This window comes from Geotrypetes seraphini, chromosome 12, assembly GCF_902459505.1.
Source record: "Geotrypetes seraphini chromosome 12, aGeoSer1.1, whole genome shotgun sequence".
NCBI lineage: Eukaryota > Metazoa > Chordata > Amphibia > Gymnophiona > Dermophiidae > Geotrypetes > Geotrypetes seraphini.
In genome coordinates, this window is record NC_047095.1 from 60622127 (window position 1) to 60636231 (window position 14105).

Sequence of the window (14105 nt, forward strand, 5' to 3'; positions counted from 1 at the left end):
TTTACTTATAGTATTAATTCCAATAGTCAATTATCCTACTTAAGACAACGGTGACAGGTCAAATGCACGCAAGACAACTAAGACAGCAGGTGAACTGGTTATTATATAGTCTTATTACATTTCATTACTTGCTAAGACTCAGACAGTAAATAAAGCATACAAATTATCTTAAGGCTTTCTATAGCAGTCTAACATACCAAGTGCTTTAATAGGATTTAATTAAGTAGCTCAATAATAAGATGCAGACAGTAATCTAGCAACAAGAGGGGAGCTATCCAGTCTTTTGCACCAAGTGCACATGCATAATTATTTCCCAGTTGGTGAGAAATTATATGTGTGTGCTCATTGCAAAGAGCTCCTGGCTCTCAGAGAAAGAGTCCATTCCCTTGAGACAAGAGTTGCAAACTTGGAGGAGCTGAGGGAGACAGGTAGGTACATAGAGGAGACCTACAGGGAAGTTGTACAGAAGACCCACCTCCAGTCTGGCAGCCCCTGTGCTTCTTCGAGGAGGGAGGTCTCCTAAAAGGAGAACACCACCCTGGTGGTACAGGAAATGATCCTGTAGCCAGGACTTGCCCACCAGGAGATACAATATCCTCATGCACCGAGGATCTATCTCCAGTGGCTTTAGCCCAGAAGGGAGGAGTTAGGACGGCCGTTGTAGTGGGAGATTCAATCATTAGGCATGATAGCTGGGTGGCTGATGGGCATGAGGATCGCCTGGTCACGTGTCACTTAGATAAGATATTAGACAGTGCTGGGGAGGAACCGGCTATCTTGGTATATGTAGGGACTAATGACAAAGGAAAATATACGATGGAGGTTTTGGAAGCCAAATTTAGGTTTTTAGGTAGAAAGCTGAAATTCAGATCCTCCAGGGTAGCATTTTCAGAAATGCTTCACGCACAGGACCCAAGAGGCAGGCAGAGCTCCGAAGTCTCAATGCGTGGTTGAGACAATAGTGCATGGATGAGAGATTTAGATTTGTTAGGAACTGGGCTACCTTCTGGAAAAGGGGAGCCTATCTAAAAGGATGGACTCCACCTTAACCGGGATGGAACTAGGCTGCTGGTGCTAATGTTTAACATAACATTTGTATACTGCATTAAAAAGGAAATAGAGCAGCTTTTAAACTAAAATGGGGGGGGAGGGGGCGGAGACCTGACAGTTGCTCAGGAGCAGATGGTTTGGTGTGGAGTATCCTTGAAGGATACTGTTGAATCAGAACATTTAGGGAGTCCCAGTAGACAGGTTTCAATAATGGTGCTTAAGAGGAAAGCAGGGTAAAGATGTCAAGTTTTCCTTTAATCTTCTTAGCAGCCTGGAAAAAACAATTTTAAGTGTCTGTATACAAATGCTAGAAGTGTAAAAAATAAAGTAGGAGAATTAGAGTATATAGCACTGAATGATGAGGTAGATATAATAGGCATCTCAGTGATCTGGTGGAAGGAGGACAATCAATGGGTTTTGTTGAGGGAGGATCGGGGGGGTGTTCATTGGAGGGTCCGGCAGGAGGGATTGGGCCCCTCCTGCCAGCATTCTTTGGGGAGGGGTGGGGTTTTTTATTGGGGTTCGGCAGGAGGGATTGAGCACCCTCCTGCTGGCGATCTTCGGGGTGGGGGAGTCGGTTCAGGCAGGAGAGGTTGGGTTCCCTCCTGCTGCGATCTTTAGGGTGGGGGTGGGCAGTCTTTGGGCAGGAGGGATTGGGCTCCCTCCGGCCATGATCATTCAGAGGTGGACTGGCAACTGCAGCCGCTATACTTATCGTGGCAGGGAGATCCCTTGCCACGATAAGTGTAGTGGCTGTGTCAACTTACAATGTAGGCCAGCATTTTCCTGATCTACGTTGTATGTGTCTCCTGCTGGCCTAAGGAGACACGGCCGCCTAGGTTCGCCTAAGGCTACGCCTAGCCTTAGGCGAGCTTAGGCGGTTTTGCAGGCCTCCCTAGGCTCCTGGAGGTGCCTCCAATATAGGCAGCCTGCCTGGGGAGCATTTTTAGAAAAAAACCATGCCTACAGCTGCTTACAATCGGGATGCAGTTTACAGAATCCGGGCAAGAGGCAAAAATTCATAATAACAACTTTTTAGGTACATCAAAACTTGTGAGGGAATCCGTGGGACTGTTGGATGATCAAGAAGTAAAAGGTGCGCTCAGGGAAGATAAGGCTGTAGCAGAGAGACTGAATTCTTTGCTTCAGTCTTTATGGAAGAAGATGTAAGACATAATGTCAAGATGTAAGACATAATGCGAGAGTAAGCTCCGCCCACCCGCACCGCGTCACCAGCGTCGTCAGCGCCCGGACTCCCCCTTAACAGGAAGGAGCCGCGGTGTGAGGGGACATCATCAGCAGAGCCCGGATGCGGAAGCTCGCAAGCAGACTTGCTTGAAGAAACTCGAAGTTTTGAGTTGACAGCACCGCGCATGCGCGAGTGCCTTCCTGCCCAGCGTAGGGTGCGTCTCCTCAGTTCTCAGTTTTCCGCGGAGCTGAGAAGTCCGTCTTTGACTCTCTGTGTTTAACTTCGTTACTTTGTGCCTTCTTTGAACCGCGGTTTGTATTTTTTTCTTCATGAATCGCTGTTCTTGCTTTATTTCTTTTATTTCTAGTTTAAAAAAAAAAATTTTTTTTCAATCTTCCATCCGTCTGCCGGGGCAGGCCGCTCGGCCGCAGCCCAAGGGCTTCGATCTTGTGGCGGCTATTTTTCCTTCTATGTTCCAGCCTAGTTAGCCTATAGGAAAATCCGGCCCTGCCTGTATAAGACTTTGGTGAGACCTCATTTAGAATATTGTGTACAATTCTGGAGGCTGTACCTTCAAAAAGATATAAAAAGGATGGAGTCGATCCAGAGGAAGGCTACTAAAATAGTGCGTGGTTTTCATTCTAAGGCTAATATCTCAATCTGTATACTTTGGAGGAAAAGCGGGAGAGGGGAGATATGATAGGGACGTTTAAATACCTATGTGATGTAAATGCGCTTGAGTTATCTCTCATTTGAAATGAAGCCCTGGAATGAGAGGGCATGGGATGAAGTTAAGAGATGATAGGCTCAGGAGTAATCTAAGGAAATACTTTTTTATAGAAAGGGTGGTAGATACGTGAAACAGTCTCCCGGAAGAGCTGGTCGAGGAGGTGTCTGAATTCAAGAAAGCCTGGGATTGGCACATGGGATCTCTTAGAGCAGTGTTTTTCAACCTTTTTTGGGCAAAGGCACACTTGTTTCATGAAAAAAATCACGAGGCCCACCACCATTAGAAAATGTTAAAAAATTTAACTCTGTGCCTATATTGACTATATATAAAGTAATTCTCTTGAATAGGAATCAAATAAACACAAAGAAAGTATTTTATAATTACTTTATTATGAAATATTAAGTAAACAGAATAGTGAAAAATTATAAAATACTTTATTCAGTGCGAAACCTGGGCCTGTTTGGCTGAACACAAAGCTGATATTCTGGCTGGAATCGAAGAAAGACACACACGTAGCTCTTCGTCAACAGCTCTCAGTCTCTCTCTGTATTTGGTTTTTATAGCATACAAAAATAGACAAATATACCCTCCATCCTTTTTATTAAACCACAATAGCAGTTTTTAGCGCAGGGAGCTGCGCTGAATGCCCAGCGCTGCTCTTGACGCTCATAGGCTCCCTGCGCTAAAAACCACTATTGCGGTTTAGTAAAATATAGACAGCAGATATAAATTCAGAACTGTGCATAGTAAGTGAAGGGAAGTTTTCATCTCTGGGAATTTACCCAGTTAACTATTAAGTTATTTGGGCAAATTCCTTTGAAAACTGTGGTAATACTGCCTCCACTTTGCTAAATTTAAAATAAAATAATTTTTCCTACCTTGTCTGGTGATTTCTGGTTGCACTTTCTTCTTCTGACTGTGCATCCAATCTTTCTTCCCTTCTATCAACCTGTATGCTTTCTCTCCTCCACACCTCATTCCCTCCCCCAACTTTTTCTTCCTCTCTCCCTGACCTTTCTTTCTTTTTTTCTGTTTCTCTTCTTTCCTTCTGTTTCCCTGCATGCCCCCTTTCTTTCTTTCTCCCTGCCGTTCCCCAAGCCACTGCCACTGCCGCTGCCATCGGGGAACAGGACCCACCAATGGATAACAGGCCCCAAAGCCGACGCTGACGCATGCTCTCCCTGACGTCAATTCTGCAATCGGAGAGGAAGTTCCGCCCAGCCAGGCAGCGATTGGCTGGACCGAACTTCCTCTCCGACTGCAGAATTGACGTCGGGGAGAAGAAGACTTATCGGCTCGATAGATTAGATCGCCAAGACAAAGTGAGTCCTGGGTGATCGACTCACTTTGCCTTGGCGAGCTACTGGCGCCCCTGCCTCGGGCCCCCTATCGGCTCCGGGCCCCTGAATGCAGGACTGGTAGTACTGCCCTGATGGCGGCCCTGCGGCACACCAGGCAACATGTGCCGCGGAACAGCGGTTGAAAAACACTGTCTTAGAGAGAGGAAGAGATAATGATTACTGCAGATGGGCAGACTGGATGGGCCATTTGGCCTTTATCTACCATCATGTTTCTATGTTTCTTTGAAAGCCTGATTGAGATGAATGCAAAAGAATATTGGAGTATACACCAATCCCTCCATTATCTTAATGAAAAAAGGAATACAGTAGTTGCTATTGGCCTGTAGTTAGAAATAAGCAATGATGATTCCTTTGAATTTTTAATTATAGGTGTAATAACAATGTGCCCATCCTTTGCTGGAAATTCTCCTAAATCCAACATATAGGTTAACCAACTATAAAGTTCAATCTAGAATTTTAGTGGTGCTGAGCACATTAATACTGGAGGAGAAATGTCTAATGAACAGTATGAATTTGCGTATTTGTTATAAAGTTTCCTAAAACAATCCTAATTAGGGTTTTTAAAAGATGTCCTGACAAATCAGAATAGCAGGCATCCTTTAAAGATGTTACTTCTAGGGAATCTATATCTGCAATGTTTACACAGGACACTCTCAAATTAATCACTTTACATTCAAAAAATTGGGCTAAATCTTCTGAAGAGGAAAGAGTTGCTTGTGGAGCCTGAGTGAAATGATTAATATTGAAAATGGAAGAAACTAACTTAAATAACTCTTTCGTATTAGAACATAAGAACATAAGCAGTGCCTCCGCCGGGTCAGACCAGAGGTCCATCCCGCCCAGCAGTCCGCCCCCGCGGCAGCCCAACAGGTCTTGACCTGCCTTAATCACCAGAAGGGGCCCCCTTTCCCCCTAGGTTTCTCATCGAAGTCCTATCTTCCCATCAATGTCCTAACCCTCCGGCCTTGCACCTGCACGACCTGGTGAGCTGTCTATACTTATGCAACACCCCAGCACCTCCCTCAGTACCCCACGATCCCCTTTTCCCTCAGGAATCTGTCCAATCCCTGTTTGAATCCCTGTACTGTACTCTGCCGGATCACTTCCTCCGGGAGCGCATTCCATTTGTCCACGACCCTTTGGGTGAAGAAAAACTTCCTTGCATTTGATTTGAACCTATCTCCCTTCAGTTTCTCTGAGTGCCCCCTCGTACTTGTCGTCCCTTTTAGTCTGAAGAACCTGTCCCTGTCCACCCTCTCTATGCCCCTAAGTATTTTGAAGGTCTCTATCATATTCCCCTGAGCCTCCTCTTTTCCAGAGAGAAGAGCCCCAGTTTATCCAGCCTCTCGGCATATGGGCAGTTTTCCAGCCCTCTTACCAGTTTCGTTGCCCTCCTTTGGACTCTCTCAAGAACTGCCATGTCCTTCTTGAGGTGCGGCGACCAATATTGAATGCAGTATTCCAGATGTGGGCGCACCATCGCTCGATACAGCTAAAGTTGGATTAAATAATATTTAATCCAACTTTAGCCAAGCATAAAAAATTTATGCTTTTCTCGTAACATCCTTTTATAAACATGCACCTCATTTCGCCATTTATCTAGGTCAGGGGTAGGCAATTCCAGTCCTCGAGAGCCGGAGCCAGGTCAGGTTTTCAGAATGTCCACAATGAATATGTATGAGATGGATATGCATGCACTGCCTCCTTGAGATGCAAATCTATCTCATGCATATTTATTGTGGATATCCTGAAAACCTGACCTGGCTTCGGCTCTAGGGGACCGGAATTGCCTACCCCTGATCTAGGTTAACTTCTAAATTAGTTTTACACCATATTCTTTCAAATCGTCTGATAGACGCTTCAGATTGGCAAGCTCTCTTTCGTACTATCCATCCGATTTTTTGGTGACGTTTATTGAGTACTCGTTTTGGAGCTGCGTTGTCAAGGGTTTCTTCACTAAATATTTTCTAACAGGCATGAAAATCTTTAGAAAACATTAACAATAATTTAGAGTCATAATGGGACCAAAATTCAGCTCTTTGGAAAGAGAAAGTACGATCATGTGTCTCCGTTGTTGAGAAAGCTCCATTGGCTTCCAGTTTGAGGATACAGTTTAAGTGTGCGTGTGTCGTTTTTAAATTCCTTTATGGAATATTTGATCCTTCAATCCCTCTATGTTGGAATGCTATTAGATCCTGTCATTTGAGGATTACAACAATTTATAAATTATAATTTCCATCTTCTAGAGCAGTGGTTCCCAACCCTGTCCTGGAGGACCTCCAGGCCAATCGGGTTTTCAAGCTAGCCCTAATGAATATGCATGAGAGAGATTTGCATATAATGGAAGTGATAGGCATGCAAATCTGCTCCATGCATATTCATTAGGGCTAGCCTGAAAACCCAATTGGCCTAGTGGTCCTCCAGGACAGGGTTGGGAACCACTGTTCTAGAGGACTTAAATGTTCCAGGAAACTTAGCAAAACTTTGTCATCTAAATTGGTGGAAATTTGGAGTAAACTGCCAGACTCTTTAAGATTATTAAGTCAGTTACAGCAATTTCAGAAAGATCTAAAAACTTGGTTATTTAAGCAATAGTTATTTAGACCAGTTCCTCCAACGATTTAAATATCTATCTAATCCTAGCTAATAGTACTCTTTCCATTTGATCTACTAGATCAGGGGTGTCAAAGTCCCTCCTTGAGGGCCGCAATCCAGTTGGGTTTTCAGGATTTCCCCAATGAATATGCATGAGATCTATTTGCATGCACTGCTTTCATTGTATGTTAATAGATCTCATGCATATTCATTGGGGAAATCCTGAAAACCCGACTGGATTCTGGCCCTCGAGGAGGGACTTTGACACCCCTGTACTAAATGTTATCTTATTTTTTAATTAATTGTAAACCGAATCAAGTTCCTTCGGGAAAGGATTCGGTATATAAATTGAAGACTAGTTTAGATTAGATTCCCCACTTTTTTGACCAGATGTGTATCTATAACACCTTAACATAGCCTATTGTAATTGTTCTATATACTTTTCTTACAAAACGGCACTTTAATAAAGCTAACAATTTTACAAATGTCATTGGGTTTGTTTCTCATTGTGTGTTAACAAGAAATTCCACACTTTTTGGAACTACTGGTCTAAACAGTGTTTCTCAACTCGGTCCTGGAGTACCCTCCTTGCCAGTCAGGTTTTCAGGATATCCACAATGAATATACATAAACTTGATTTGCATACATTGCCTCCATTATATGCAGATTTCTTTTACGCATATCCATTGCAGATATCCAGAAAACCTGATTGGCAAGGGGCTACTCCAGGACCGAGTTGAGAAACACTGGTCTACAGTATCTTGCCATATAGCTAAGGTCTGTTCTAGACAAACCCCCTCTTTTACTAAGGCGCGCTAATTGATTTAGCGTACGATAATGATTAGCGCGTGCTAAATGCTAACGCGCCCATTGTGTTCTAAGGACACTTTAGCATTTAGCACATGCTAACCAGCATGCACTGAATCGATTAGTGTGCGCTAAATTGGTTAGTGTGCCTTAGTAAAAGGACCCCAAAGTATTTGCCATACCTTATTCTACCATGTTTCCAATGATGGTAAGTCTATTTCACATGTGGAGTTGAGAAGTAGCCTAATGGTTAGTCAGAGGACTATGATCCTGGGAAACTGTAGCTCCCTGTGATTCTGGGCAAACCACTTAACCTTCCATTGCCCCAGGTACAAAAAAAACAAAACAATAAAAACTGAGATTGTGAGCTCACTAGGGACAGAAAGAAAGAATACCTGTATATAATATGTACAGCACTGCATATGTCTAGGAGCACTATAGAAATTATACTGTAAGTCGGTGTCTCAAACTTTCTTAGCTCTGGCACACTAAATGGAGCAAATATTTTTTGCAGCACATAATAATAGCCTTACTGGGTCAGACCAATGGTCCATCAAGCCCAGTAGCCTGTTTTCATGGTAGTCAATCCAGGTCACAAGTACCTGGCTAAAACCCAAGGAGTAGCAACATTCCATGCTACCAATACAGGGCAAGCAGTGGCTTCTCCCATATCTTTCTCAATAACAGACCATGGACTTTTCCTCCAGGAACTTGTCCAAACCTTTCTTAAAACCAGCTACGCTATCCTCTCTTACTACATCCTCTGGCAACGCGTTCCATAGCTTAACTATTCCCTGTAATTTCATCGAGTGTCCCTTAGTCTTTGTAATTTTTGACGGAGTGAAAAATCGATCCACTTGTACCCGTTCTACTCCACTCACGATTTTGTAGATTTCAATCATATCTCCCCTCAGCCGTCTCTTTTCCAAGCTGAAGAGCCCTAACTGTTTTAGGCTTTCCTCATACGAGAAGAGTTCCATCCCCTTTACCATCTTGGTCGCTCTTCTTTGAACCTTTTCTAGCGCCACTATATCTTTCTTGAGATAAGGAGACCAGAAATGAAAGCAATACTCCAGATGAGGTCGCATCATGGAGCGATATAGGGGCGTTATGACATTCTTAGTCTTGTTAACCATCCCTTTTTTAATAATTCCCAGCATCCTGTTTGCTTTTTTGGCCGCCGCTGCACATTGGGCTGAAGGTTTCATCGTATTGTCTACAATGATACCCAGATCCTTTTCTTGGGTTCTAACCCCCAAGGTGGACCCTAGCATCCAGTAACTGTGATTATAAAATTGCAAAACCAACAAAAAATTAAATTTGAGAGTTAAAGTTCTTTAAGCTATGTATGGGTAATTGTAACAACAGTGAAACTAAAGTATATAGAATAGAATTCCTAATCAATCCGATGGATATGCTTGATTTTGAGTGCAAATTAACTCAAACCGCGGCTCAATAGTTGACAAGCAAGCACGTATTTCATCATCCACTATCTACAGTCATTCTCTTCTTTTTTTTATTTTATTTCTATCAGAGCTGAAAATACAAATTTGCAAAGATAAGAAGATCCAAAGGGTATAAAGCTTAATTGCTTTGTTACTCAAGTTAGAGTAACTACTGCATAAAAATTAAAAATAAAACTAAAATTACTTGCTATCAAAGAATGATGCTTGTCTGGGTGGTTGTATCCTTATGCACACAGATGCTCATAACATTAACAGACTCGTGTGTACGTGACAGACATGTCATCTATTCTAGTGTATACTTATGAAGGGAATTTTTTTGAAGTAAAATTCTAGAATCTCTCGTGGCTCATCCAGAATCTCTTTGGGCACATCACTGTGCCATGGCACACAGTTTGAGAGACACTGCTGTAAGTAGTAGTATGTCTGCTATGGTCATAGTCATCTATGCTTCCAACAATGGAAAGTCAAGAAATACAGTGAATTTTGCAGTGAAAGAGAGAGATGCTTATTCCTTTTCTTCCAAATTCCATTTAACAATTTCTGATAATGTTATGCCAATTTTCAATACTCTGAGTTAAAAATAATGGAGGGTTTTGGTTTTTTTTTTAATCAGTTTTGATCCAGAGTTAATACTATTTTTACTATACTATTTTAATTTTCAGTTCAATCTGAAATTATTTTCATTACATTATGTTCAAATGTACTCTATCTATGCATTCAATTTAAGCTGTTTTCCTTACAAATACATTTTTTTTAATGTGACATAAAGCAGATACATGGCTTGTGAAACAACTGAAGCATAAACAAAGTCAATAAACCATACTACTGTATTTTCAGTTTTGAATCTGAAAAGTTCCAATTTCTCTCTTTGAAAAGATGTGCTGAGTAATTTGTATCTGTTGCAAAAAAAAAAAAATCTTTCTAAATAGAATCCACAGAACTGTAATGGAATGTTACCCATAAGGACAGTTGTGTAATCTTCCTGACTTTCAAATAATCATTGGTTGGTGGAGGTTCTTATTTTCTTTACTATCCCTAACCTCTATGGTGGCTGAAGATACTGGTCTATAAACAGCACTAAAATCGATTCTGCTGTAAGAAAAAAAAGTGGTTAAATGCTTTGAATTAATATTATTAATTTGCTCCTGGCTTCCTGCTAGCCGGCGTACAAAGCTTAGTTTTGATGTGCAATGCAAATCTATTTACACTTCTCCACTTCCTGAAGTTTATAATTGAGCTCTTACATTATACAAGACAATTTAAATTTTGCTCCTTTATTCTTGTGAATAATTACGTATACAGTATATTTATGTTTTAGATGGGGGAAAGCACATATTAGTGAAGCTACTCAACATTATTAGGGTTGTATTTTCAGCCGGGCCAATTTTGCTTTAAGATTTCTATATTTTTCTGTATGTATGTATATTTGCTTAATGATGACATATTTGGAGATAATTAAAACTTATTTCATAAGGTTGTTTTGCTTGCCAGGAATTAAAAAGTTCTGTTCGGTTTCTAAGTACTGAGACAGGTTTCCCAATATGCTGGCACAGAACTCTCTGTGAACTGGGGTTATAGTTTACCCAAGCATTCAATTTTTTTTATTATTATTTTTTTCATGTGTGTCATAAATAAGCATACAGGATATTAATTCATGCTATGCAGTATGAAACCTGGTGACAATGTTAGTCTTCATTAAAACATTTTAAATCCCATCCCTATGGACAAATGCAAATAACATTGCAGACATAATAATACAGCTTTATTTTGATCCACTGTGTGAGAATCCTGCAGTTTTCAGGCTTCCGGTTTCCCCGTTAATAAGAAGCAGAGATAATCTGGGATTGCTATTGATAGTACATAACGCATAACCATATTACCTAGTGTATCCTTTTCACCAGCCCCCCCCCTCTCAAAACTGCTCAGAATTGGATAGTTTAGAAAACAGACCAGAGCTTCCAGTGTAGTAAAAGTTGTAACGAACTGCAACAATCAGCAAATATGGCAGTTTTTGTGCTTGAGGTTAAGAAAAACCCATAAAAAAAGATAAGACGCTGCTTTTACATATAAGGGACAGCGAACATGCATATTGCCGCTCTTTGGCTTACATTAACTACATTTGGGAGAAAATTAAAGGAAACCCCGTGAAAAAATGCAAGGAAATCAGTTTTAAAAAGTTATTTGAAGGATATGTTGGACCATATCTGGTAATAATGATGTTATATCGGCCTCTTCAAATCTTGCATGTCACTTATTTCTAGATAACTTGGGCATTGGCCCCTGGGCCTCATTTCATCCTGCATGACACCAGTAACTAGGCCAGCTTGGAAGCCAACCAAAAGTTGCTTTGCTGCACTTGATTGGATTCATAGATCTGCATCAGCAATCTATTTTTAAATCGCCTTTTGCATGTCACAAAACCATCTTAATTATGATCACTGGTCTGGGCCTATTTGACTTGTACTACCCATTGGAAATGTGCTTTGTTCTTTCGTGTGCTTATCCGTTTACAATCACAGAAGCTCAAGGTGATTTTAGAAGAGGGGCTCAAATTCAAACTGTATTGACTGAGAAATTTATCAAAAGTTCTTGGTGATAGTGGATATTACTCAGCTCCAAAAAGGATCTTTGAAATAAATATTGTAAATCCAGTGACCTCAAATCAGATATTACGATAGCCATATTATTTGCAAACAATTCACAACCAAAGAGAGGGTGTGTGTGTGTGTGATAACACTTAAAATATCACGTCTACTATTTATTTATTTAAAAATGTATATGCTGCCTAAAACCTAGGCGGTTTCCAAAAAAAACATACAAAAGTATCACTACTTTACCACTTGGATTTAAAAAAGAAAAAAAACTCCCAATGAAGTTAGAAATCAAATGAGCGGCTTAATCATTTTCGAGGAAAGGTTACCCTGGACTTGTTACAGAATCTTCCTGTGCTAGGTAGCTTTAGAAGAGGCCTGTCAGTGTACTAAACCAAACAGGAAAGTGAAAATAGGAATAATTTTAATATTCCCTTCAGTGTAATATAATGAATTTGGGATTTTGAATTTTTTAATAATGAAGACTAATTTTTTAAGAATTTTGGCCCCTTGAATTAAGAAAGCTGCTAAAATTATTGACTTGTCTGAAAAATAAATGAAAAAGTTAAATGGTTTTTAGCACTTCCTCTAAAGGGGGGAGGGAAGTAGTTTATGATATTTGTCAAATGTTGAAGGGTGTTTCTAAAGTATTAGTGTTTATTTACATGGAACATATTAATTGGTGCATATTTATGAAGAGCTGAGGCCTGAATCCTGAAGCTTGTATGGCAAACTATAAGAAAACATTCATCTTTATTTTCTTTGCTATAACGATTGAAAGCCATTTTTGAAAATAAAGATACAAGATAAAATTACAAGTAAATTTACCTATATGTATGGACTAAATAACTAAATCATGAATTGTAAATGTTGGGATTTTCAACTAAAAATTCTGAGTATTTACAATCAACTTCTTTATATACGAATACTGGAAATCTATTCTTCTAGAGCAGAGGTAGGGAACTCAGGTCCTCGAGAGCCGTATTCCAGTTGGGTTTTCAGGATTTCCCCAATGAATATTGATTGAAAGCAGTGCATGCAAATAGATCTCATTCATATTCATTGGGGAAATCCTGAAAACCCGACTGGATTATGGCTCTTGAGGACCGGAGTTCCCTACCCCTGTTCTAGAGAATGCCTAATTAGTTATCTAACAAGATGGAGGAGGTGTCATTCAGTGCCCTTACCTCTTTTTATTGACATAATCATTCTTGAGTCTTTATTAAGAGCCTTCTTTCCCAAATATTCTCCCATTTTGTGTTTGTGGGCAAACAGTTTGTTTGCTACATTTTTAAATAACAATTTTAAATAACATTTTTAAATAACATTTTTAAATAACAATTTTAAATAACATTTTTAAATAACAATGTGCTACATTTTTAAATAACAATAAATATTCCGTTGGGGATAGTGCTCTTACATTAAATAAGTGGAGTATTCCTATTTATTGTTATTTATTTATCCACTTCCACCATTTTTAGGTAGATTAGTATTTCCTACATTTTTAAATTGCATTCATTCCAAAGTTATGGTGATTTATAGAATCCTTGAAAGAAATTGCCTTTCGGCTTATTACAAAAACTGAAGCTGTAACAAAACTTAAAATATTAAACAGGTCATAGAGGTGTGTAATAAATAGTAGGAGTGCATTAATGAGTTTCACCCACACAGTGTGCCTAATATAGACCAGATCATAGATTTAAACTTTAAAAAGGAGTGAAAATCCCCAAACAAGACCAAGAACTCTAGCTATTAAAAACAAAACAACCAAAACCCAGCTTTCAGACCGTTTGATCAACCGGATGGAACGAAAATTCGAATACACGCATATTTCTGTTTTTCCATTCTAGTTTATGTCTTCCCAAAAAGGAAGTATGAATATAATACAATCACCTATTGCCAATGATTTGGTAAGGGGCTATGACTCCCTCTCTTCCATTCAAGTATACTTGCCTTAAATAGGATATGGAAGCCCCTACCAGCACATAGCATATAAGAAAACATGTCTGAAATCCTCAAGTACAATATCATATTGAGTCAATATGGTGGTAAAAAATGAGATTGAAAGTAGGCATTAAAGTCATTTGAAAACTCTGTAGTGACATTAATAGAAAGCAGGCCACTTGCCTCCGATTTGGACAGCTTTAAGCATAAACTTCCTTTTCGGAATGAAAGGCACGAATTGCAAGCAAAACAATTACTTTTTTTGTTTCCTTTTCTGAAATAATCTCCCAGGTACTGTATCTGTGTAATCATTGTATCACTGTAATTTGAAAGAATTTGTTTCACACTCCCAAATTTCTGCTTGGCTGAAGC

General features: G+C 40.0%; 1 long non-coding RNA gene across 2 annotated transcripts in view; it reads left to right on the forward strand.

Annotated features, from left to right (window-relative positions):
• Positions 1 to 14105, forward strand: part of LOC117346037 — a 61582-nt gene that overhangs the window by 28705 nt on the left and 18772 nt on the right. The gene's annotated exons all lie outside the window — the stretch shown is intronic.